Raw genomic sequence first — 26,521 nt, 5'->3', positions numbered from 1 at the left:
AGTAAATCAAGGTGTCTGCTGAAATTGTCTATTTCAAAGGTTTTGCTAAACAGCAGTCTTTGTGTATGGTGCAAGCACAGCCTTGTCACCAGTCCTGAAGGAACTGCCGTGGATTTATTTTAGCATCTGCCTGCATCCTGGATCCCGCCTGAGGAATGTGTCATAGGAACTTCGCCAGCTAGATCAAACATTAACATTTTCCTCTTGGGTACGGTTAAGACTATTGTTGTTCCTTTGTGGTGTGAAAAGTACAAAGGGTTTATAGAAATAATAGAGGTTCTGTCAGACTGTGCCGGTCCTGTGGTTCCCATTGTAAAGTCTCCACGAGAGTACATCTTAACATGCTCTTCTCCCTCTTCGGTGCCTCCCTCTCTCTGATCTAAGGGAAAATCTCATTTTAAAGTAAAAACAAAAAGGTGGGTGAGTGTTCACTAAAACTGGGTTTCGGGCTCTTCATCCTCTAATTAGAAGCTCTCAGCAGACCCAGGAGCATTTCCAGCTGAAATGCAGGTTGGAAATAGCAGGGAAATGAGGAGCCTTCTTCTTTTCTGTTCAGTGAAATTTCTGGCACCCTGCTCCAATCTGACACGTACTACAGTAAGATTTTCTTTAGCACTGGTGTGGCCTTCAAATGTCTCGTCAGGCCTAGGTGATGCTTTTTTTTTAAAAAAAGGTGATTTGAGGGCAGAAAGCAGATTTGCTCACTTCCCTGCCATTGAAGACTTACCTCTGATGGCAGTAGCAGTTGTACATCAGTTGTGGCTCTCTGTGTTTCGTTTTTCCCCTCTTGCATTAGAGACTTCACTGAAATCTATGTCTGCAGCACCTTTAAAAAAGAGCCGTGCTCAGATTGTTTGAGGCAGAAAAGCACAACTTTGTGTGCAACACTCACACTGTGGAATCCGGCTCCGTATCGTTGTTGACAGTAGCCAGCTCTTCAAAATCTGGGCATTTTTGCCGAATACAGCAAATGCTTTCTGGAGAATTGCTTTCCATGCCTCCCCTGCTACAACTGCACAAACAAATGGAGATTTATTAGGTTTAAGAGCAAGTGGCAGTGGATTATTTAAAACTGTTTTTGTTGTTGTTCTGTGTTAAAAATTTATGTAGAAATGTCTCCTTTTCCCCATAGATCCTAAGCCAGAGAAAGCGATTTTTTATTTTTTTTTTTTCCAATTTGATTTTTGTGGTATTTCTAAGGAGAGATGTTACATTGCAGAGTTTAAATGAATGTATGATATGTTCTTTGCTGGATATGACTCAATAATGGTTTCACGGGCAAAGTTTAGTCTGCCTTATGGGCCTAAATTCGGAGAGTGAACAGTATTCATGCAGTGAACTCTGCAAGCAATGTCTCTTTTCAAAGAGCAATGTATGAAATGGACAGAAATAGCTGGTGGTGAGGCTTGATCTTACTGACACACAAGGGAAATTGGGTGCTTAACCTTATAAGGTTTTGAAAGCCTAGAGATGATTAAACAAAAATGAAAACAAAGGAGAATATTTTGTAGGTGAAGTTCTGTATTATACATGCTGTGTGTGTGTGCAAAAATATAAAACCTACCAGTACAGAAGATAGATAGTACTTCATTATGGAAACATTTTTATTTCATTAGCTATTTTACAACTGAATCTGCATCCAGAATTACAAGCCATTTTTTCCCCTGTCATTGCAGCAACAAAATTTAAACAGTTCCATGATGTGAATGCGCATCTGAATATGTCATTGAACACAAAACCCTGCAGCATCCTTCCACTTTTGGCTCACACGGAGCACCCACAGAGCAGTTACTTGTGTTGAGGTAAACTGGCGTTAGTCAATCATCTCCTTAAACAAAACAAAGTAAATCCCTTAAAGCCGAGACTGAGTTTATTAGATTTTCACTAGGCTGGCACTGCTTGGATTAGCCATTTCAGGAGCAGTAATACTTGAATAACTTATGAGAGTGTTCATACCCTGTGGCAGTCAAGGCCCTGTATTTACTGCTGGGATGCCAGGAGACCTGAGCAGCAGTTAGGCTCACAAAGGAGCTGGAGTGCTATACAGCCCTGCACATCTGTTTGGTTCCCGTTTATGGCTTTCTTCTAAATTTCTGTACCTCTGTTATTTCCCTACTTTGGTGTATAAGCAATATCTAAGTTTTAACAGCAAGTTTTTCATCCAGAGGATGTGTATCCTTCACCTCTTTGTATACCTGAGGATTGTGGTAGTAACGCTGAATTAGAGCTTACATAGCTTTTTTATTTTATCCCCTCCTGGTCAGGTTTTCTACCTCTAAAATGTGTCTGTGGGGAGCAATCCCATCTCCTCTTAATGTAACCTTTCCTTTCCCCAGCTGTGCCTGTAGGGCCTCTTCCAGTCTCCACCCTTTCCTGAAGAAGGCTGACCACAACTGAGCACAGGAGCTCCTCGTACATCTCTGCAGGGCGTTTCATCACTCTGAGATCCTTTGCCTTCCATTTGGTGACTTGTTCTTCCTTGCTTCTATCCTCATTAATTAGCCCTCTTTTGACCCACGATTTAGACCTTCTTACTGTAACTGGAACTTGAGACAAGGCATTTGGGCAGCATTTGAGCCACGCTTGGATTATCTTTAATCTCATCATTGGAGCACTTTTTTTCAATGACTAGGGAACTGTTCTCTCTAAAGTGGGAAGGAGCCATTTTCCATCTTGGAAAACATGTAACCCTGTTATCTAAAGAAGGGAAGGGATAACAGCAAAGTGTTTTTTTGCAGGTTTTTCATTCTCTCTTTCTGATTTGGCAAAGCACAATATCAGACCTAATGCCCCAGCTATTGCAAGGGAATTTAGGAGACTTTCACCTGGCCTGACTAACTGCATAATATCTGGCTACATCCTTGTAAAGCAGAGGCATTTCACCTTTGGTACGCTGTTTTCCTAAGCGTGAATGCCTGCCAAGTATGAGAGGCAATGAGGAATTGCACTCACTGTCTGTAGCAACTAACATGTTAAAAACACTACTAAACCCGACTAAAATCACTCTCTCCACTCTTACTTCCGTTAGAAAGGCTTCAAACGATGCCCTTGTGTTTGTTTGTTTTTCTTATGCTGCCACTTCTTTATTTGTCCAAATAAATACTTCATTATCTGGTAGTAATGCTGGTCTCTGAAGAGAGAGATCCTCCAGTCATCCGCTGTGCGAGTCAAACACAAGAACGTGTTCCCTGTTGCTGCGAGGAGAACGAAATGAGAGCTCTCGCAGACACTCAGAAGTAATAAAGAACATACTAAACATTTGTGAGATAGCTTGTAATGTATTTATACCTGTCCAGCTGAAATTGTCACCATAGCTTTGATAACGAGAAATGTATTCTGGTCTCGCTTTATCTAGCTGAAGTGCAGCTGTATATTTGGCTGGATTTAAATAGCTTTGCATCACATCTTATGAATGCCTGCTCTTATTTTATTTTTTAAGATGGCAGATAAAACAGTTGGGAAGAGCTTTGTTTTACTTTTTTTTTTTTTTTTTTTTTTTTTTTGTGTCAGGCTCTGTCATAAAATGAAATTATATTGCAAGAGATATTTGTGTTCTGAAAATGTTAACTTTGCAGTGATCCTGTTATGTGAACGCTACAGCTCAGATATCTGCAGCACCAGTGATGCTGGCAGCAAGTTGGGAAAAAGGCTCATTTTGCAATACATAGCTGAAAAATGTTCTCCCCTACGCCATTTGTTTTCTTACCATGCAAATTCTAAATTAAAATGAAATCTGTTGTTAGATATTTTAAAAGAGATAAAAGGAAAACTTTTTTTTTTTTTTTAATAAAGATTCTTTAAAATGCAGTAGGTGGGAAAGATTTCCATTTCCAGTGTCCACAGGCCTGGAATAAAATGATTCATTTTACAGATGGCAATTCTTGATACGGAGACGTATTTAAATAACACATGTGGTGGTTCAGGGGTTTTGATCTACCTGTAACTGGAACCAGTCCATTGCAAATGAAGTCTGATTCAGTATGACTCAGTATCTTATAGGAAAGTTTTTTTTTTTTTTTTTAAATGTATTATTACAGAAAATCATACCTTTATGGCTTTTTACACACATTTTATCATACTACCTAAAGCTACGTGGATACAAGCACTTTACTGGATAGATGTTTGATTATTTATTTGCATGGCCATTTTGGTTATTGTCTTTTCCACAGTAAAGGCTGAAGCAGTTAAGTGTAACTGCTCTGTTACATTTTACTGTCTGAGATGGTTGCCTTTTTTCCCCTCAGAAACTAATTGTGAAAACACTTATGTATTTCCATTTGCTTACTTGCTTCTTCTCTGTCATTTATTATCACTGGAAAGGCAGCTTCATAATTCATAGAAGGCCAATACAGCAGTTTAATGAAACTTTAAATGTTTTCAGGCTTTGGTTATGTACTTGATAAAAATGATCCTTAAACTTCTGAGCGTTCATGGCTGTCAAGAAACACGGGGTCACAGCATGGTGATCATCCTCTGGACCTTGCTCCAACAGCTCCACGTCCTGCTGGTGCTGGGGTCCCAGAGCTGAGCACAGCACTGCAGGTGAGATTTGTTCTACAGGCCAGTCTGTCTTCACTGTTGCAGTATTTGTCCAAATTCTTCATTTAGTGTTGGTGTATATGTTTTTTTTTTTTTTTTTTAATTAAAAATGATGAGTTTTTCAAATTGAAACAAGTGAAATATTGGAGCCAGCTGGCAATCTCTGAGACCTGTGTAAGGAGTGCTGTTGGGCCACTTGAATGTAACATCTATCAAAAGCCTTCTCACGGTAGCAAGTGTCCGTACTGCAGTTATCCTTGCTGTCTGTAGAGAAGTTTTTCAGCTTGAAGTGAGACTGAGGTGGCACTGAGAGATGCACTGGTGGTTGGATGGGTGTTTCGGTGTGTTGAGGAGGGCCAGAAAAACCTTCGCGCTTCCAGCTGGGCTGATAAATAGTGGCAAGCATAGGACTGTGAGTGAAAAATTGTCAGTGCCAGCGCTGCGTTGTCCCTGATCATTAAGACAGCTTGTCTGTCTCCTGCAGGTGGCTGGGAAACTCCATGAATATGGTAAGAGCAGTTCACTGCATTTAGAACAAATACAAGTATTATATATGTGTGTGGATATATATAGACTTGTAACCACAGCTGCTACTAAAAACGCTTTTGTAGAAAAGGTCATTTAAATAACTGATTGTAGGATCACTAACTTGGAGGTCACCCAGTGCCAGGGATTTGTAGAACCACTTTATGCCTCACTTCCTCTAATTTTCCGTATGATTTTGCAGTTGACTGCCCAGTCTTCTCCATATCTACTTAAACTTCTTGTAAATGTTGCAATTAAAACATGAACACATATGAGTTAAATTGTCAGAAAAGCCATTAGAGGTTTTTATCAAGAGGCTGGGATAAAAGAGCTTACATTGCTGAGCTTACGAGGAGGAAAAGACCCTGATCTTACTTGTCCCTGTGGTTCTAGATGAGGGTCAGGACCCAACTGCAGTCCTTGTGGAATGGGGAACACCAACTTTTTCCCTCTGAGCCTGACCTCCACAGAGCAGTGTGGCCCAGATGGGCACAGGGTTTTCGCACTGACTCACCCTGCTTTTAGGCTGGCGAAGTCACTGCATATACAATAAATCCTTGCTGGTATTTTATCGTGTGAACAGCTGTATTTTGCATCTTAACCTATTCCTGAAAATTGCTGTGCTGTTGGTTCTCACTGACTTGAATCGGGCATTAAGGGCAGAAGTAATGATTTAGAGATCATTGAGTAAATCTAAGGTGTAATTTCTACAGCCTGTTGGCAATGTCTGCTATCCTGCCTCTGTTGCAGTGGGGCAGGATGCAGTTCCTGCTTGTGTTGTGGGAAGAGTTAAGTGAATTCCAACTGTTTTCTGAATCTGAAAAGGTAGTAGTGGTTATATTCTGGGCATGAACTATAAACATCTGAGAAAAAAAGTGTTGTAAGGCAAAGGGCTGGAGCAATTACTTGCACTTACTATTTGAGATGTATTTTTTTTTTTTTTGGGGGGGGGGGATTTTTTGTTTGTTGCTTTTTGTTTAGAGGAACAGTAGAAAAAGTTTGTGTGGATGTGTGTCAGCTGTGAAAAAGGATGCTGTGCCATGAAAAGAGAGTCAACATGGGGACTAGAACTGAATTTGCAGGGTGACACATACATGAAACTGGGGAAGTCAAGATCAGGACAGTACCATCCCAAAGGGACATGTGTGAGGTACCTCTCAGTATGGCTTCATTGCTCATGGGTATTGGCCACATTGTAAGGGCATCTGGCTTTCACCTTCTCCTCTTCCTCAGGAAACCACTGGCAACGAGAGAGTTCATGGTGAACTTGCTGGGTGTGCACATGCTGCTGTAACACTTTGGGATAATGGGGTATAAAGCCACTGCCCCTCTGGCTGACAAGAGATAGCAGAATAGAAACAATTATCCAGGTAAAATGACAATTTAAAATAGGATGGGGCAGCCTGCTGTCTTCACTATTTTCACCAAGGCAAAAAAAACGTTAAATGAAAGTCACAACAAGAGAAACTGCCACTATAGTGAAGTTCAAAGGCGTGCTGGCAAAAATACTAAACTACTATAACATGGACTGATAGGAGCATGCATGTTCAAAGGGAGTTCTTTAAATGCAATGCACATTTTAAAATGGAAATGCAATGAAGAGAATCCTGAGAAGGGCACTTGGTGGCAACCTTGCTTCCTGCAGCTGTGCTCTTCAGAAATAACAAACCCTTAATGCACAGCAGCAGTAGAGTCATGGTAAAGCATCTGGGTGTCTGATTCTGCAAATCAAAGGAAAAATTCATGGTCAGGGATGCTTCCACCTCCACTTGAGCTGTGCCTATCACTGTTCAAATCATCTGCTCTCTCCTTTTGGCATAGCATTGCTCTTCAGTCTCTCCTTCCCACCAAAAGCTGTTTGCAGCCTCCTGATGGAGTTTGCAGCATGCACACCTTCATGTGGAACATGCGGGTGGTTCTCTCCTCCTTCCAGTCCCTGTCAGCTTTCTGGAGCTCACCTGGAGGTGGCAGAAAGGCCTTTGCTGCTTCTGTCAGTGGCTGGTGAAGTATGTTTGCAGCCACCCAGACCCAGTTGCTTGTCAGGAAACCGATGTTCCCTTTCTCCATTCCTCCTTGGTTCATTCTGATTCATATCCCCAAAATGCACTGAGCAAAGTGTGGCCATCTGCTTCAGTAAGTGAGTTGGTTTCTTCTTCTAGATATGTCTGCAATTCTTCATCACTTTGTGCCACGTTTCCTTTCTCTTGACGTGTGGCAAAGGTGTCTTCCTCTTACAGATGACACATGGGGCTAATTTTCTTCCATGTGCTAAGACCTCCCAGCAGAAGAATGCTTCTGCTTTATTTATTTATTTTTTTCCTGGCAGTACTTTTGGTATGGAATGATTTAGGGCTTTTACTGTGTGCAGTAGCATTTGATAGGGTGTCAGAAGGGATTGCTTATTTGCCCTGATAAATATGCATGAGCTCGGGTAGACCAATAAAGCAGGGGTGATAGTCAGCTAAATTTTTGGCAGAGATGGATAGCAGTGTTTGTTTGCTCCAGCTCAGCTCCAGAGAGCTCTGGACCACACTTAGGATTGTAGCCATGGAGAAATGTCTAGGAGTGTCATCCTTATCAGGTCACATGTAATGGCTGTTCTCTCATTTTGTGAACATCCAATATCGTAGACTGCTTGTACTTTTCTTAAGTGCACAGGTCTGCCATTTTGACTTCCCTATTAGCTGTGTGGCACTGCACAGACCTAGGGACACAGCCAAAACCAGGAGACAAGTTCCCACCTGGCAGCTGCTGTATAGCAATTATTAGGTAGAAATGTTCCCTACCTGAGGCAGATCTGAGATAGCTTACCCCACTTCCACTGGTGGGTGGTAATGACCTCAGAGTCACTCTGTGTAGCTCTGTGATAAAAATATGCACCCAAATGGCTAACAAGTGGGGATATTACCTGCTCCTGTACAGGCAAAGTTTGTGTATTGCCACCCTCTTCCCCTCCTGTTCTGGACATGGGTTAAAGAGGGAAGCTTGCTGCACCTTGGGTTGAAAACTATTAGATAACAGGTAATTCTTCTCTGCTGCTTACTAGTACACTACTCTGGGATCACTCTTGAATTTCAAATGCCTGGATGGGAAAAAAATCTTGCCTTGGATTCTGGTAAAGGTAAGAGGAGAAGTAGTACTTCTGCAATTTGTAGCCAGTGTTTGCATCACTGAACGCAGCTCTTCTGGGTTAGTTCTTTAACTTTTCTTTACCAGAGCCGTAATGTATAAGATCATCTGGGTGAATCCAGAGCTGCTGGGCGACAAGCAATACTTGAAGATCTCTATGGCCCTGCTGGACCCCCTGCATTGAATGATCTGTCCCACCCCTTCACTTCAGCTTAGAAACCTTCTCAAATCATGGCTGAAAAGGCTGGGAGAAGAAGGGCAGGTGAGAAAGTGCTCCAGTGGTACATGATTGGAGATCTGCCGGCCCTGACTGCTGAGAAGAGGCAAGCCCAAGGAGAAATGCCCAGCTCCTGCATCTCCTGCCTTCCTGTCTAGCTAGCGTGTATAGTCAAAGGCTAAGGGTCTCTCTCAATTCCAGAGCAAATAGCTTGGCGCTCTCCCTCCGCCCACAACACATCTTCTGCTCAGGTGCATTCCTTCTTGGTGCTTCACTGCTCTGCATGGCTGTCCTCGCACACAAGGCCTGCTGCTTGCCTGGCTCTTCTCATCTCCTTCCTGCCGCCCCAGCTGGCAGTCAGAGGGCCCAGATGCTCAGCGAGTGCTGGGCCAGCTGCAGGAGGCCTGTTTTATAGGGCCCGCAGCAAAGTGGTGGCCACGGTGGCCTCAGCAAGCCTCTGCGATGGAGTGGCCCACGCGTGGCCAAAGGCGGCTGTGCTGGGAGCGGCCTGGAAGATGCCCTCCCGTGGACAAGGAGGAGGGTTGGGGGGCTGAGGGCTCCTTTTCTGGGGCTGGCTCCCTGGGGCCATTTGGCTTGCCAGAGAGAAAGGCTGCCCCTCGGCCACAGGGACTGCCCTGCACCTCCCAGCCTGTGCCCCGGGTTTATTTCTAACACTGTTTTTTGGGCAATTTCATTCCATTCTTTACGGAGAAGAACAGAAGCAAGGTGCATCTCCAGCCCTAATTCCCACATGCGCTTTGTGCTCCGAGTGAAGAATTTCTTCCTCACATCACATCTCATCTCAATCTCCCCTCCATTTGCTCAAAGCCGTTGTTCCTGGTTCCATGGCTACACTCCCCGACAGAGTCCCTCTCCAGCTTTCTTCTAGGCCCCTTTTATGGGTAAGGTTAGGTGGCAAAACAGCAGGACCGAGCAAACTGCAGCCTCCTCTACCTGGTTCCACACATTCCACATGACGTTTTCCAGCTCAGGCTCTAGCCTCTCACCAGTGTAACACAGAATCATGAAGGTTGAAAAAGACCGTCAAGATCATCTGCTCCAACCATCACCCTGCTACCAATATCACCCACAAAACCACGTCCTTATGCACCAGCTCCAACCTTTCCTTGAACCCCCCAGGGACGGTGACGCCAGCACTCTGCATTTCTGGCAACTTTATGGTGGCTCCTAAATGATGAAAGGTGCTGAAGCTGTTTAGCATATTTGACTTGTTTGGTTTTGAGCCTCACAAGATTGCTTAAAATGTCACCCGGCATGGAGTGTTTCATGTTTATTTATGCACCAAAATTAATTTGTAAGCATTGTTTTAGCACCATTAAGGGCATGCCACTGTGAATGCAGATGCAAGGGACAGGGACAGGGCTGCCTGCCTCTAATGGTGCTGAAGAAGTCAGATTGATCAAGTGCTGAGAAAAAGGCTGTAGGACAAGTACAGAATCTTTAAGAAATTTGCAGTATTGAGAATAAATATACATTAGCCATTAAGTTGTTTGTTTGTTTCAGGATAATTCAGCTTTCTCACCTGAAGAAGATTACAAAGACTTTTCTTGCCTCCTACTATCCTTCTTGTTCTGTAATTAGGAATAAGTACTCAAGCTGGTGGCAACGGCTTTACTGGGAAATAACCATGAATTTTAATAGGAGATGCGGGGCTCTTTCTTCTTTACATGTTCTGACTAAAAATGTGCATATGCACCCCATGCCTTTTACAGGAGAGTCAAAATTAATTTCTTTGCAGTTCTACCCCCTCAAAACAAAATCAAAACTCACTACTTTAGAAATATTTTGTTTGCAATTTTCTGTTCAAAAATGGGAATCACAGAATAGCTGAAGGGACCTCTGCAGAGCCCCTGGTCCAAGCCCCTGCCCAGCAGGGTCACAGCCTGTTGCACAGGATCACTCACCTCCATGCAGGTTCTGAGTATCTCCAAGGAGACTCCACAGCCCCTCTGGGAAACCTGTTCCAGCGCTGTCACCCTCACAGTAAAGAAGCTTTTCCTTTTATTTAGATGCAACTGAAGTCCAGGTAGACAACATCCACTGCTCTCCCCTCATCTCCCCAGCCAGTCATCCGCTCACAGAAGGCTGTCAGATCGGTTAAGCATCATTTCCCCTTGGTGAATCCATGCTGACTGCTCCTGATCACCTTCTTTTCCTCCACATGCTTAGAGATGACACTTAGGATGAGCTGTTCCATCACCTTTCTATTTGCTAATGTATTTTCTGTGCATTTTAAAATATTGAATAATCCTGCTGTGAGAAAGGCCAAATACCTACATACAAATATGCATGCACGCATCACTAATATGATAAGCACATTTCCTCATAAAGTGCGCTTGCACATGTTGTATCATCTGTAGCATTTTTCTTCTACAAGTGGTAGTGAGAAGCTGAAAGGATAACCTTTTTCTTTTCTACTTTGGGATTTTACATCTAATAAGCTTATTCTTCTTGGAGAAAATTGCTAAAGGACTGGCATGCAGAACCTTTTGTTAGATGAATATTTAATAGTTAAAGGTTAAAAGTGTGTGAGATACACATTAAAATAGCGATTGACAAAAATGTTCTTCATTGGGTCGTTCAGAGGTTGTAACCTTCAGAAGCTTGAAAACAAATGGTATGCTACGGTCTGTAAGTAAATGGGAAGAATATGCCCTTTTTACCCTGCAGGGATAGTGTGACTAACAAAACCATTCAGAATCACTGAGCATTTAAAACATTTTTACAAAAGGGAGTTACAGCACTATCATCCTTCCTTCCAGGAACTAATAAACCAGACTGCATGTTAAATCCTAACACATCTCCTGCACTCTCAGGAGAAGAACCAAACGAAGCTGCTGTCAGGATTATAAAGGCTGATGGGTTGTTCTGTGGTGGATAACTCAGGCTCTTGCTGACCTTACTTACACCAAGGGGCAATATTTTTTGTAAGGCTGAACTACTTCTAAATGCTTTCTCCACTGAATTAAATACACAGACGTGATTTCCAAGCAATATTTTATTACAGGTATTTAATTTCTCAGCGGAAAGCCCTGTGCTGCAGTCACAGCACCGCACAACATCTTCATGGTATAAAACAGAATTTCTGCTGTGTGAGACTTGGTGCCAAAGCTCTGCTTGTGTCTGTCTATTGGATAGTGTTTCTCCTTCGAATCACACACATAAATTGCTGACCTTTTCTAGTAATAACGCCCTTCTGGGGATTGAGGCTGAATTTTCCTTTTGGCATGTAAAGCTGGAAGAATGAGTGTTTATCGCACTACAAAACATTGACTAGGTGGCAAAGGCTTCCCAGACATCACAAGGGATCATGTCAAGTTCATGGCAAGAAGGGAACATGTTGACAGTGCATGGCCTTTGTGAGGAGTTCAGAGAATGCAGTCCTTGAAACTGTTCTCCTCTTTGGCACCTGAATAAAAAGGGGCATAAGTGATGCCTTCTGGCCCCGTCTTTCCATTTCAACAGAAATCTGTTAGTTTTCTCGCAGGCACTCTGAAGACATCCCCTACCTTCTTTCCTCTTGGGACTTTTATACGAGGTCTTCAGTGTCCAAGTGCATCAGCCTCTCACCTTATTTTCAACCTTCTGCTTGTTGCTCTTGGCCTTCTACTTCTTGCAAGCTCCACCTGCTAGAGATCATGTCTAATATACCTTGGGCTATTTTGGCTTTTTTTTTTTTTTTTTCCCATTCAGCTGCTTTCATGCTCTAAGTTTCCTGTATCCATCCCTGTTTCCTCTACTTCTGGCTTCTTGAATCCTGCCCTTTTCACCAATGTGAAAGTGACACCGATCTGTCTACAGTGAAAATAAATGAGTTTATGTTTTTTTTATATTCAAAGGAAGCCTGGGTGAGTTTGATTGCAGTGCATGTTACCTTGTATTTATATAAATATAACATAAGGCACCGAGGCACTGTACTATCAGACAATTTGGGGACTATGTCTCCTGTGGTATAGGGAATGTTTTAGTTTCAGAAGACTCAGTTTGGCATAGTAAAGTAAGTATCTTGCATGCTAGGGCTTCACTGTGCACACCTGCTTCTTTCTCCAGCAGAAGGAATCACAGGATCTCAAGGGTTTGGGTTGGAAGGGACTTAAAAGCCCGTCTAGTTCCAACCCCCTTGCTATGGGCAGGGACACCTTCCACAAGATCAGTTTGCCCAAAACCCCATCCAGCCTGGCCTTGAATGAAACGATGGAGGAGCATGGTCATCATAACCACTTGAAACCTCCTGGACCCCTATAATGTGTTATTTGATTGTGCTTGCTCTTAGGGTGGTAATAATGAAGCTGTAATGTGAGCATTGAAAAGTTTTGCTTAAGGCATAATTATGCAGTAGAGAAGTACATGGAAGAAAAAGAAACATCCATAGAAATTTACTGCAGAAATAAAATGTTGCCCTGGCATGCCAAAAATATTGATGAACAGTCATTAGTCATTGCAAAGGGATTACCATAGATATTCAGCAGAACCGTGAAAACATTTTAAATAGACTCCAAAGAGTATATTGTATGTCTGAAATACAAATATGCTGCAGGTATGGAAACTGCCATTTTACTGAAATGGAGTAGGATTGGCTGCTCGGAACACAGAAAGTTTCTATGGCCATCAACCCACAAGTACACAGCTGTTTCCCAGAGTGGAGTAATCACACAAGAGCGGAGAAAAAATGCTCTGCTTGAACACATGGCTTTTGAGTAAGCAAGCATGTTGCCAGTCGGGAAGCACAAATACACCGATTCGCCATCATCCTACCAAATCACTTTTTGCCTGCCTCCAGCTTGCACTGATACCTTGAATTCGTTACTGATTTCCCCCAAGACCTAATTAGATGATAGTGAAGAGTACTCTTTTTTTTTTTTTTTTTTTTCCTCCTCTCGTCTGAAAGCGCCAGTTCTTTCCTCTCACCTTTTCTTCTTCTCTCATCTGGGAATACTTTTTTCCTTTCTCCACCTATTCACATTTGTTCAGCTGTGCAGTGAAGTGTTAGTAACTCCCAAAATATTGTATGCACCTGTTCTTGGGAACTTTTGATAACCTAAAGAGCTACATTTTTTGTGCTGATAATCTGTCGTTTTGAAAGTTCTGGTTTTTAGTTTCAAGCCCTCATGTGTGCTGAAAGGAAAAGCCACAGAAAATGTAAAATTTATAGATTCAGAAACTGGATAGTGTGACTTCAGAGAACCTAACTGTCTCTCCTCTGAGCCTTAGAATGATGTGGTTTCTCATCAATGCATGCTTGAAACAGTTAATGCAGAACAAGTGAAGTGCTGAGAAACCCCAGGAAATGCGGACTGCTTTCCATGACAGCTTGCTCTAATCAAGTATCCTTCTCAAGGAGCCAGCCCTTCCTCCTCTCAGCTTCTGTGAGCACCAGCACCATGGAAGTGCATCCCCAATGCGGCCAACGTTGCCTCATCAGTGCAGACTGCACTTTATTTCCTTTCAGTTTTTAGGTAAACAGATGAGAGACTCTTTATCCCTTGCCTAAAAGCTGGTACCCTAACATTTCTCAGTTTTTCCAGTAGCTGGTAGTAGTTGTCCTTCCTTGAGGATGTATACAAAAATAAATATAAAAAGGAAATGCCTCATAGTTATTTAGCTCAGTTCTCTTCTGCTGCTACTCTTTTTTTTTTTTTTCCTTATGGCTTACTGTATCACTACTGTGGGCTTCTAGGTGTCTTTTTTTCTTGCTTAAGCCTTCTCAGCATTGAATTAGATAAGTAACTCTAGTCCTCTACTGAGTGTTCCTTTCAGCAGCTGCAGCCAGCTGTGCCAACACACCCAGCGTGGCAGAAGCCTCTCCTTGTATCAGGGTGGATATTTTAGAGCTTTCTGCAATGGCAACAAGCTCTTTCATCCGCAGTGCTACTGAGGAAAAGCACCAAAAAGGGCGCACTAATCCGGGCCATTCAGAAAGCTTACACAGCTCTCATCCCCTACTTGTCCCTCCATCACTCTCTTTAATTAGACTCAGCCTCCTTCCTGTAAAGGGTGAAAGATGCGGTATGTGAAATATATTGCAAATAATTTAGCTTTGTCATCTGGGACTGGGTTCAAGATCACAGGAGACATTTTTGTGGATCTAGGGAGCAGCCTGCTCAGGGGAACGTGGATGTTGGAAGATGAGTGCCTGGAAAACCAAGGAAATGGAGGCTGGGGGCAGGCAATAGAGAAAGCAAGAACTGAATATTAAGAGTCTAGGTGATAAATGGAAGGTCTAGATGGCAAGTGCTTTAAGACACAAATACCGACATTTTCTAGCAAATGAACAATTTAGCATGCAAGTAGCAGCTGGCTTCTCCTGCCTCTAAGAGTATTTTCTTCTGCTCCTGTTTGTGAAGAAGCCAGAGAGAAGTACATAAAAGCTGAGTATGCATGGAGTGAAACGAATGTCTTTTGTGGGCATCTGACTACTAGGGATGCTCCAAGGAAGCTGTTTAACTTAAATGCCTGCTGATCCTCCTGGGGCAGGACTAAATAAGGGAAGTGCTTTCACTTGATAGCTTTCTTTCAGTTTATAAATCATGTATACATAAGTGACAATAATCAGGGAAGAAAAGGGACGTTCACATTGTAGAACTTTAAAAGAATCCAGAAACTGAAATTTCTTTTTGAGTGACTGTTCAAATATGTTGAGAGCGGGGAAGAAACAGAAACACACAGGTTTCTGATTGTTTCTCTGGTGATTCTGCGGTTTTCTCAGTCTCAAGTATTTTCTCAGTCTCAAGTATTTACACAGCTGTGGTTCATTAAGTTGAGAAGTGCAAATGTGTATGTGAAAGCAAGCTAAGGTGAATCTTGGAATGAGAAACCAACCTCGTTTCATAAGTAGCTGCATGCATAAAATGAACAATTTTTTAACATGTACCACAACATGCCAGTAAGAGTAGTGCCGAATTCATGGAGTTTTGGTCCTAAATCATTCAGATGAGGATACGTGTTGTTGGGTAACAGTCATGTTGGAACTGATGTGGGAGTTGTACCATTAAGGATGCTTTCAGTGCTGTGATAATATACATATTTGTAAATGATCACACTTGTTTGTTTTTCTATGCACTTGACCTTGTTTACCCTAGCTTTAAGCTGATGGGATTTTTTCCAGTTGAAAGGAGGTAGATTGCAAATAAGCACATCTATTTCCAGATTTAAAATGAAATAAATACAAATTAGAAGTATCCAGTATTAAATGAGAGCAAGGTTCAATCATATCCAGCACAGAAAACAAACAAACACAGCATTTCTGCTAAGAGTTTACTGGTGAAAGACCCATAAGGAGACTGTGGAGTGACGGCTGTTAAGTGTTAGGATGACCTGGGCAGTTGGCAGGAGCGAGGAGATCAATACATTGTTAACGTAATGAAAATACTGACTGCTTGCTAGTGTCAGCTTGGGAGCATGTAGTATTAATTAAATGCAATTAAATAGTAATGTTATGTTTCTTTGGCAGTTGAGAAATCTTTCCTCCTCTTCTGTTTCCATGTTTTGGAAGTGTACCTAATTAGTGTACCAACTACCAAGCAAAGATACAATTTCTTCACACTGTTTAGCCATGACTTACTTCACTGGAAGTGAGTAGCAACAAGAAAAGGAGAAAAAGTTAAATATTAGTATTGAAAGTGAGGTAAGAGGTGTATTTTGACACAAAATGGAATGATGAAATTATATAAAATGGTGTTTAGGTGGAATACAATGATGGGATATTTAGAATTTCCTAATAGAAAAAAATCTAGTCTGAAGTGGAGTTAGAGAAGGTCCAGGCTTTCCAAAATACTGATACAGTGACAGATTGGATGTGTTACAGAGGAATTCAGTATATATCTGGAAACTGTGTTGGTCATATGCTTGTTGGTTGTACCTGCCTATCAAATTATAATGACATATTATGGAATTTTGTTAAAGAATCTTGTTATCAAATGACAATGCTTTTTCTTCAGTGTGTGACACTTTTACTTGTGGAGAGCAATATTAGGTGACTTTAAGAAGAGCCACACAACTATGACAAATTCAAAAGCAGAACTACACTGAGAAATAATTCAGAAATTTAATAGTGCAAGATCCTAAAACCCCTTTGTCTTGAAGTCGTAGCATTGCAGAAAATAAATAAATAAATAAATGAAATGCCAGCTTTATTCTGGTATTATGTAAATATTTCAAGATCTTATTTTAAATAAAAGATAGGAAGTCAAGAGACAAATTCAGGTGTGCATGTAGGTGCATGCTAAACTGTATAATTGAGGGATTTGTCAGTTTTGTTATCATCTTTCCTCTTCTAAATGATCAATGTGTAGTTTTATGGAAGTGAGCAATCTTTGTGGACTTCAGTGCTTCGCTACATTGATCTGCTCTGTTGGAAGCCCCAGAACATTTTGGGTCAGACTGCGCACAGAGCACAGCGAGGGGTGGCACAGCCTTGCTGAGGTGGCGGAGGGCCCAGGGCCAGTGGCAGTCCTAGGTCCTGCTCCCTCAGCGCCGCCATTTGCCGCCACGAGGCGGCGCGTGAGAAGATGGCGTTGGCAAAGATGGCGGCGGGCGGGAAGGTTGTGGTGGCCGAGGGAGGGCGCTCCAGGGCTGCCGGCCTTCTTGGTGAGCTAATCCTGCTTTATGGCTCCGTTTTTTAATCTGGTGTATTTATATAATTTGTATGAATATATATAAAATACAGATACAATTTCATAATTATAATTTTAGATAACTTTTTTTAAACCACATATGGCATAAGCATAATTTTATCTGTTGTTAATCAAAACCTACTGGAGAATTACTACTCTTAATGAAGTGATTGAACGTTTGTTAAGGGCATTAATGAGATTTTTTTTTCAAGGAGCCTAAAAGAAATAGGCAGCAGCTCCATAAAACTGGAGGGGATTGTACCTCTCACAGTCCCCCAGGGCCTTTTGGGAGACCTGTTCTTGGTTTCCTTATTGTACTGTTGGCACAATAAAAGCTAGCAAGATTTAAGTTCTCTGTCAGTTTGTCACTGAAGGTAATGGAAGGGGAGGATGAACTGGAGTAATTGTGATAGAGGAGTGATCTGCTTGTTTTGTGTGGTAATGAGATGCAGCTGAGAAGAATTTATATTCTAAATTAGCATGCAGGAAGGTATGGAATGCAAAGTAACTCTGATAAAATAACTCACTTCAAAAAGTCTGTCAGGAAATAGTTATTAACTGTTGTGCTCAATAGCACAATTACAATGCTCTTTTAGAAACTTTCTTATCTTGGTGATATAGTCGGTAATAGTTCTGAAAATAGCTGGCAGATCACAGCTTGCAAAGTATGGCTCTCAGAACAGAGACGCTTGAAAGCAAGGGATCAATACGTACTTCGAGGAGCTTTACTTCAGTGTACTTTTTTAAGCTAAGTAAACAGATGAGATCTGAGGCCAGACAGCGAATGGTTGGGGATACAGCTAAAGAGATTTAAATATGCTTTACTTCCAACTTGAATTTTCAGATGTGGCTCAAGCTTCAGTAAACTCTGATGGATGCAGGCTGTTCTAGTAGTTTCCTGATGTTTGTATTTCCTTTTCATTGCTGCAGATTACTCCTTGCTCTCTCTTGTACATAATAAAAGGCAAGAGTGGGCTGTTGACCGACAAAAAATTGTGAGATCTTGAAAATAATAATTAGAGCATATCTGAAATAAAGAAATTTGGTGTAACTAATTCAAAATCAATGTTTTCAGGAAAATAGGCTTTATTTTTTTTTTAGCAATCAAAGTTCTTGTAACAAAAGATGTACTCACAGAAAACTGTTGTTCTACTGTATTATTCTGGACTTCAAAATAAGAGTGTTGAAAACCAAAGTAACGCCTACTAAATTAGTGAATACATAGGTGACAACTTTGATAGTTGCCAAATAGTAATTATACCAGGAAAAATCCTCTGGGAGTTTATCCATGGATGGCAGGGTATGTTTATTTCACACCTCTGGTCAAGTTGCTCTTCTGTTCTTCACTATTTCCCCACCTATATTCCCCCCACTGATATTTTCCTCCCATCACATTTACATTGCGTGCAGCACTGTTTAAAGCCTGGTAGGAATGGCTTCTAACAGAAAAGCTAAAATTCTCTGATGGGAAAATGTGGACGCATGCTTCATTTAGCCAAAAACACCTTAGTTTACTGAATTGACAAAAAGCATTTGAATGTGTTGAAGTATATGAATTGGATTTAAAAATCTTTACTGCATAGGCAATGCACCGTTCTTTTCAGTCTGTCTCCTGTGAGCTGAAATCCTGAAAGATTACATTTTGTGACATGCACTGTGGTCCCCAGAAGATGATAGGAAATTAGGAAAGTTATGTTACTTCTGTCATCTCAGGAAAGATGTCCAAGCAGGAGGAATGGAGGTGTTTGGCTTCCTGACTCTGCTCCTAAAACATGTCATCATTTTTTTTTTTTTTGGAATGTTACAGGCTTTGTCATTCTTCTCCCACAGGAATCCAAACCAATATTTCCAATATTGAGAAATCAGTTAGGATAAGTCAGAAGAGACACCTGCAACATACCAGGCTGAGGCAAGAAGAATAACCTGCAGAAATACAAGATAAGAATCATCGGGAAAAGTTCTACAGAATAGAGACAGGGTAAATAAGAGTCAATAATGTCACTTTGTTAAGAAAAAAGAGAACCATTGTGCTAAGATAAAACGTAATAGGAGTATTGTCCGTAAGAAGTAGAGAAACTACTTTCTTTACTTAGCTTTGGTAAGACCAGTAGCTATTGTAGCTAGCCATAGATGTGCCTTAAGAAGAACATGAACACGGTTGTGGTGTGTTTTTTTTCTTTTTCCCTCCAGAAGAGATCAAAACAAGTGTGAAAAGTGCAGTAAATGTGAGCAGCATTTCTTTACAGAAGTGACTGAGTTGTCCAGTCTAGAGAAGAGAAGATGTAATTTAGAAAAGCTGTAATGGGTCACAGCCTTGTCCAGTGAACTCTAATGTTGGCCTGCAGCAGATGCCTAGGGAGGGGTGTAGAAGCTGGGCGAATGTGACTTAGTCCTTTTACAAAATACTGTGCAAGCTGGCAATGACTCCAGTGCCATGGCATTGCATTTTTTTGAATCAGTCGTGGTGGCTGACTGTAGCAGTCTTCAAACTCACACAGGAATGCTGCAGATGAGAAAGAAATACACTACTCAGTGAATGTGAAGTTGTCGGTGTGTATTTTAGCATGGGAAATACAGGCAAGCAGTCAGAACAAATATTTAAGCTGGAGATGGTAAAGTACTAGCAGAGATTGCCAGGCAGAGTATGCAGACTTTATCCTCGGTCTGTTATTTTCAAGCAATATTAGCCAGACTATGTCACCTTGGTGCAGGTGTGTCCTGGAATAGGGGCTGGAGTAGATTATCTGTCGTTTTCTCTTCGCTTTTTTGACTACCTATCAGCAATTTCTGTGTTGATGCTCTTCATCTGTAACTTCTGCAAATACATTTTTGAGAATTGCCAGTTTCATATTGTTCATGTTTATAAATGTGCTTTACTTTTATAGACATTGCTCAATAATAGTACTTTTTCTGCCTTTTATTCTGTTATGAAGATGAACAGAAAAAAAGACATCTGCTCAATAGACTAGTCTTTGCTAGATGCCAAGCAAACTGTTCATGAAACTTACTCCTTTCAAGTGTCAAGTGTTCTTGTAAATTAGAATGATATAAAATACAATTACTTCATTCTTTTCTTAGAGATATGTCTAAACCACAGGGTGTAGAACTAAGTCAAGGCTTTGATCACTGCATGTCTCAGGAGAATTCAAGTGCTTGTTAACTTCAGCTCATCTCTGTGTAGTTGTAATATTTTCTGTCTTCTTTCTTGGGTGTTTATTTGTGGTCTGAGTGTCTATGGGAGTTAGGTGCATAGGCATCTACATCTTCATGCCTCTAAATCTGGTTGTCCTTGTGCTTTTTTTTTTTTTTTTTTTTTTAAATCAGATACCAAGGGTGGTGGTGGTATATGTCGCAAACAGTAAAGCAATTCCAGTATTCATTGGAATGCTGGTTCCTGCAGTTAGTGACAGAGAAAGCTAAGAAAGGGACCCCTTAGCTCAGCTGTTACGGGCTTGTTTCTTTATGTTTGAGTTCTAGGACTTGATTCTATCAAATCATCATAATTGCTCTATAAGTTCAGTCAGAAAAGAACAATATGCTGTGTTTGGCATTCTGAAGTTAATGTACTGCATTTTATCTGATTCAGATTCTTACGTGTGTAGGAAAAAAGAATGACATAGTAAGATAGAGAGAGAGGAATAAGAAAAAATGGTATTTCAAATGCTACTGTAGTCCATAATCAGTTGAAATGTATTTAAATGCAGCAGCTAGAGCGAGGTGTTCTGAAAAGATGCTTTGCCCCCTTCATGCTATGACAGTGTTGATCAGAAGTGTTTTGTGCTAATGCTTGATCGTTCTGGGAGCAGGATGCTATCTAATGTATCCTCTAGCTGCTGGTGTAATGGGAAGTGTGTGTTCCCTTAGCATCTGCTGCCAGATGTTGGCAAGCACTCAGGGACTGAGGCCATAACCTTGTCCCTCACTGCTTGGGCATGCTGCCACTAGTATACACGGCCAACTTGCACAGTTTTTAGGCAAACTGAGAATAGTACTTTGTTTTTTGAGTAGTTTTTGCTCCCGTTTTCATTTGCATGCTTCAGTTGCCTAACAGACCAAAGTCATGACTTCAGGAGGGATGTTCTTAGGTTGATGTTACTGCTGCCATGTGAGGATTTCTTTTTCTCCTCTACCTTCTTAAACTGCTGTTTGACAAAGCTGCCTATGTTCCTCTGACAGATTTCCTGAAGAAGCAGCAACTGTTTCTGAGATATCAGTCTACTCAGATTAGACCTTGCTGCAAGGATTTGAGAGCTAATGAAACTGAGGAAACTCCGGTCTGTGTTGTTCTTTTATATCCCAAATCAGATGCTGGATCTTCAAGCTGTATGGTGAGTTCCTTCATTCCTGCATTGTTCTCCTCATCACGGGCAGAAATTGGAGATGGAAACTTCCTGCTGCCACCCTCTCTTTCCCCTTTTGACTTGTTACATTTTTTGTAATGATCGAAAATACTTATGTCTTATGTTTCACCAGAGGTTCCCTTGTAAGAGGAACTAAGTATCAGAGCAGAGATAATGACGCTCTTTGTGTGCTATCAGTTATAAGCCTGACCTTCACTGAGGGTTTTTGTAAAGCTTAAGTTCCCTTTTCCTATTGAGTAAGATCTGGAAATGTATATAGCAGCAGTGGTTGCAAGTCTGTAATGCAAAATGTTAGAACAGCATAAAAAAACCATCTCCTTCTGAAAGATGTTTCTTCAACATGCCAGGACTGAAGATTCCTTCCAGGTAATAAGGTTTGTAATACACACATGAAGTTTTGATTTGTACCTCTTGTACCTCAGTCATCTCTGTTGATTCATTGGCGGGAAATAAGGAAAAGCTGCTGTCTGAATTTTTGCATTAATTTCATGCAGCTAAATACTTAGATCTGGGGTGTACGTATGAACACTATTGCAAAAAAAATCTACTTTGAGGTATTAAAAATGTCAGATTAACATTTCCTCAAAGAAAAGTGTTGCAAATAAAACTTTCTTGTTTTATATTCCAAAGTTTATCTCTTAATATCAGACTTTGATGAGTACTAAAATTCAGTTGCTTTATAGTTCAGGAAGTCATGGTTATTCCAATGCATCCTGTTGGCTTCGTGGGAAGGTCATACACTGCTTTTATCTTCTACTCATTGGATAAAATCTCATGCTCATGTCTGTCCTAGGAAAGGCTAATCATGACAAAGCTTTCTACTTTTGGGGTGGAAGGGGAGGGGGGAAGACTGCAGGTAAAAAATGAGGAAATTAATACAACAAGTGGTGTTTTTTTGTTCTTGTGCACAAATATTTCCCTTTTAAATATTCAACACTTGAGATCAGGACTGTAATTTTTCTTCGGAAGAAACGTGAATAAATGAAGTGCATTTCCTTACTGTAGAACTTTGAGTTGGCTTACTCTCTGAAGACAATACTTGTTCCTCATTGATTTAAGAGTTTTTATCTTTCCTAAAGAAACAGAAATGAACCCCCAAATAATTTTTAGAAAGATCTGCATAATATTTCCATGTAATATGTGATACCTGATGTGGAATGTAGAATGTTTTCACCTTGTTGAAGAGTACAGGCTTTTGAGGCAAATACTGAGATTTAAGCAACCCCATATCTCAATGTTCCTTTGGATGAACTTAGAACAGTACCTTCCACCTTAGTTTGGCCTTGATGTTGTAAATATTTTTCCTTTTAGTGTGGACATCACTATTGTTATTCATATTTTACACCCTCATAACTCCATTACTGTTGTGGCTACATCTTAAATCAACCTAGAAATTTCATCTGGTACAGAATGCTTAAACAAAATAATGGAGTTAGAGCACAGCAGGACCGAATGGCTCTATTGGCTCTATTTTAAGTGAATTCCGTGATAATTCTGGAGAGTAGTGGGTGACTATTACTCTTGACAAATGCTTTTTCTTACCAAGTGGCATGGATAATAATAAGGCAGGCTGCCCTGCACAGCCCTGGCAGTCTGACTTACAGTGTAGGGGATGTGGAAAAAAACCTTTTTTCTTGTGAACAAAACCCCTGTGTTTTCTGCGTTTGGAAGTCTTTTCAGCTTCAGTAGAGGCAGTAAATGAGATGAGCATGTGTATCTCATAGAAACTCAACTAAAGTCCTTTAATGTCCACTGGGAATGGAACAGGCTTCACTATTTGTGGTCTTGGTGAAAATTCCACATTGGTAAACAGCATGAGATGCAGTATTTCTACTTCTAAGATGAAAGATTGGTTTGTGTCTGGCTTCAATTTGAAGTTAAAGCTCCAGGGAAACGATATATTTGAAACTGTACTCTTTGCCCTGCTAATCCTTCTCTCCAGTGATACCTAGAAGCTCTACTTCTACTTTATTTTTTCTTCCTTTTTACTGAAGATGCTTCTGTGCAAGTTGTTCCTTTGCAACATAAATATCCTGGGAATATTGTTTTCCAAGTGGAAAGCAAGAGATTTGTATCCTGACCTTAATATTCTGCTAGGTAAAACTTGGAAAGTTTTTTTGCCAAAATATTTATCATCAAATGTGGGTAGGGTGTGGAGATGAAAATTTATGCACATGATTTGGAGCAACAACTTGAGTTTTGGTCTTTAATAATGAGTAATGGCTAGTTTGGAGTAAGCATGTTTTGTTTTTCTTGATAATTCTTCAGGAAAGGTGATGCTCTGATTTCATACTTCAAAATTTCAGTATCCTTCAAGGAACAGATTAGTTGCATCTTCATCAGGCATGGAGGTGCTTTCCTAGAGATATTTATTAAGATGGGAAACACACAGAATTGGAGAAGGTATCTCAGCTCCATGTACTTTGGGATCTCCAAGGGCTGTGAGGTCTCTGGGAACTGAGAGTGATTTGGGTCTAGATTTCACTGGCTTTCCATCACTTTTTATGTGACTAGACTGTCTGACATTACGCTGCAAGCACATACGCTTTCTGAGCTGTACAAAAATGGCTTGTTAGCACCTGCTTAACGATTACTTCTGTTTTTGTAACAACTCAGTTAGTATATTGGACTCCAAACAAAGTCTTTATGCAAGGTTAAGGTATGCGTTTTATGAGGCCTAAGGAGACCACAATTAAAAGTTGTGTACCAGGAGGGAAAGGAGAAATAGATTTTTTACGAAGGGTAAGTTATATGCAGGACTTAATATATATGGCCAAGCTGATTCCCCAACCTGGTAATTAATGTACTTGCATATGCCATGCTGTAGCTTGTAACACGACAGATCCGTGGAGTAAGCAGAGTAGGTCGAACAAAAATGTTTAATTTAGGGAGGGACGTTGTGTGGGTGGGGTTCTTTGTGTTCGCTGCACTCGGTACCTCTTAAGTGTCATTGTGGTAAGAATGTGTGGAAGTAGCTTCCAAGGTCTTAGGAGGGTTTGTTTGTAAAGAGTCTGAGTAAATGGCCTGGTGTAAGGGCTAATGAGAGATCCAGCAGCACAATTCCTCCATTTATATCCTTTCTAGGACTGCTTGTCTTTCCATGTGAATTGGTGGTCCAGTCTGCCTCACTTCTGTAGGGACCCTCTCTTGTTGGAGGGGCTGTGAAAGGGGCAGGCACTGAGGGTGCTGCTGCCACAGGCTTGGAAGCAAACAACCTTACTTTACATTTTATTGTATACTGGAACTACAGAATATAAGTGTTTTTATAAAAGACAGGGGAAACAAAAACAAAACAAAACAGAAAACAACACAACACTGAGTATCTGTTGCAAAACTTCTTTGCAAAACTTTTTCCCAAACAAAATCTGTTGCAGGGAAATTGCCTTCTGCCTTTGTTCTGGTATAAAGAAATACTGAATTGACTTTAGATTGTCTCCTGGTTCAAAGCCAGTACTGGCTTCCAGAAGGGTCAGTGCTCAGCCTTTTAGTATTGCTGGAGACTTTCTCATAAGAGAAAGCAAGGAATATGATTTACATAACACAGGCTTGCAGGTAGAGATGAAGGTGCTGTTGTTCTGGGCACTGTGGTAACCAGCAATGAATGCCCGGTCTTATTCAGAGGATTTATAGTTCAGGGCTTATGAAAAAGTTATAGAAGGCAGCCAAGAATTCTCGGAGTAAATGAAGTGTTAGATCCTTGTGAGTCAAAGTGCGCCTTTTTGTCGAGGTGCTCCTGATGTGACCTTTCTGGAGTAAAGTGCATCTGGAGTGGTTCTTGATGCTCCTGGAGTGAGCTGTGTGCATGTACTGGCTCTGCTGAAAAAAGCATGTACAGAAAGCACCCATTCAGTGTTAGATAAGAAAAGAGAAAGCTTAGAAGAGAAAAATGACAAGTGGCAAGGCAGCAAATGATAACAAGCTAAACTGAAATGCATTCCCGAAAAGGACTGGATAGATTCTTTTTCATAAGCGAAACAATCCTTTTTGTGAATAGGACACACATTTCCAGTCTATTATCGTAGCCCCCATCTGTGATTCAATTAGCATTTTCCATCATACTTCTGTGACTGAGCAGAATTTAAATAAACATGAAAACATTATGTGGCGGAAGAGCTGGATCTTTTCAGAGAGAAAGCAGTCAGGAGTGTCACGATGGAGTGCATTCCTTTCTCCGAAGGGAAGGGCAGAGATGGCTCAGATCTTAAGCATTCATTATGCTTCAACGGAATATGAGTCTGTTCAGCCTCAGTGTGAGTTGATTAATGTTCACCATTAGAAATCTGTTGACCTTCACATGGAGGTTTGAAGTCAACAGTAACGATTCTGTTGCGTCTATTTTCTTTCCAACGAGATGTACTATTTTTGTAGGAGATGATTTTCAGGTCTGCGGCCACCTTGAAGGCAGACCTTAATAGCTGACTTTCCACTGATACTGAAATGAGACTGTTGAAGACCGTAGGTCAAATATCACAATAACTTTGTAGGCAATACTTAGGAGCATTTACTGCAGCAAAACATGGTGCTTTGTATGCTTCAGACAGATTTCCTCTTATCTGGAGACTCAGGTAGGAGCAGCAACTCAGTACAAGTAGTCACTTCTGTGCTTCTGCCATAGCTACTTCAGAAGGGAATCCTGATTAAACACTGTGCTGCTTGTACACAGGAGGTTTCTTGGGATGAATGCTGGGCAAATAGGGCTTAGCATGCAGCAAAATCCCACTGTGTCCCATGGCTGAGTGGGAAATGAGCTGTACTGGATCCTGCAGTAACAGAACTCTGTAAAGCAAACACAATTCAAAGAAGTTTTTTTTAAACGCTCCTAGAGGATATTAAGAGGAATAGAAAATAAATTAAAAACTAATCTTTTGTTAGCTTACTAGTTTTAATGTTACCCTCTGGCTAGCTCTGGTCATGCTATTAGCCTATAATTCTGGTAGATGTGTGTCCTATGTGCTTTCTCTATTTCTTTAGTTGTCTTTGTTTTCCTCTTCTTGCTGCCAGAAGATAAGAATTCATTAATTCTCATCTCAACATCTACCTTTCAGGCGTTGTTCTTAATAGTCTTTAATAGTTCTGGGAGCTGTTGTTCCTTTTTGTTTATTTGTTTTCCTTTTTTC

At 41.0% G+C, this 26,521-nt stretch overlaps 1 long non-coding RNA gene across 2 annotated transcripts in view; it reads left to right on the top strand.

Moving 5' to 3' along the window:
* LOC106016127 (uncharacterized) overlaps positions 1–22,264 on the top strand; it is a 120,469-nt gene extending 98,205 nt beyond the window's left edge. For both annotated transcript variants that reach the window (XR_011810420.1, XR_005266888.2), the window contains 2 exons: positions 18,874–19,021; positions 21,220–22,264. This is a non-coding gene — a long non-coding RNA (uncharacterized lncRNA). The remainder of the gene's footprint in view (positions 1–18,873; positions 19,022–21,219) is intronic.
* Positions 22,265–26,521: the final 4,257 nt, after the last annotated feature.

Source organism: Anas platyrhynchos, chromosome 6 (genome assembly GCF_047663525.1).
Source record: "Anas platyrhynchos isolate ZD024472 breed Pekin duck chromosome 6, IASCAAS_PekinDuck_T2T, whole genome shotgun sequence".
In the NCBI taxonomy this organism is placed as follows: domain Eukaryota; kingdom Metazoa; phylum Chordata; class Aves; order Anseriformes; family Anatidae; genus Anas; species Anas platyrhynchos.
The sequence above is the reverse complement of the archived record's forward strand: the minus strand, read 5'-3'. Positions and strand labels throughout refer to the sequence as shown.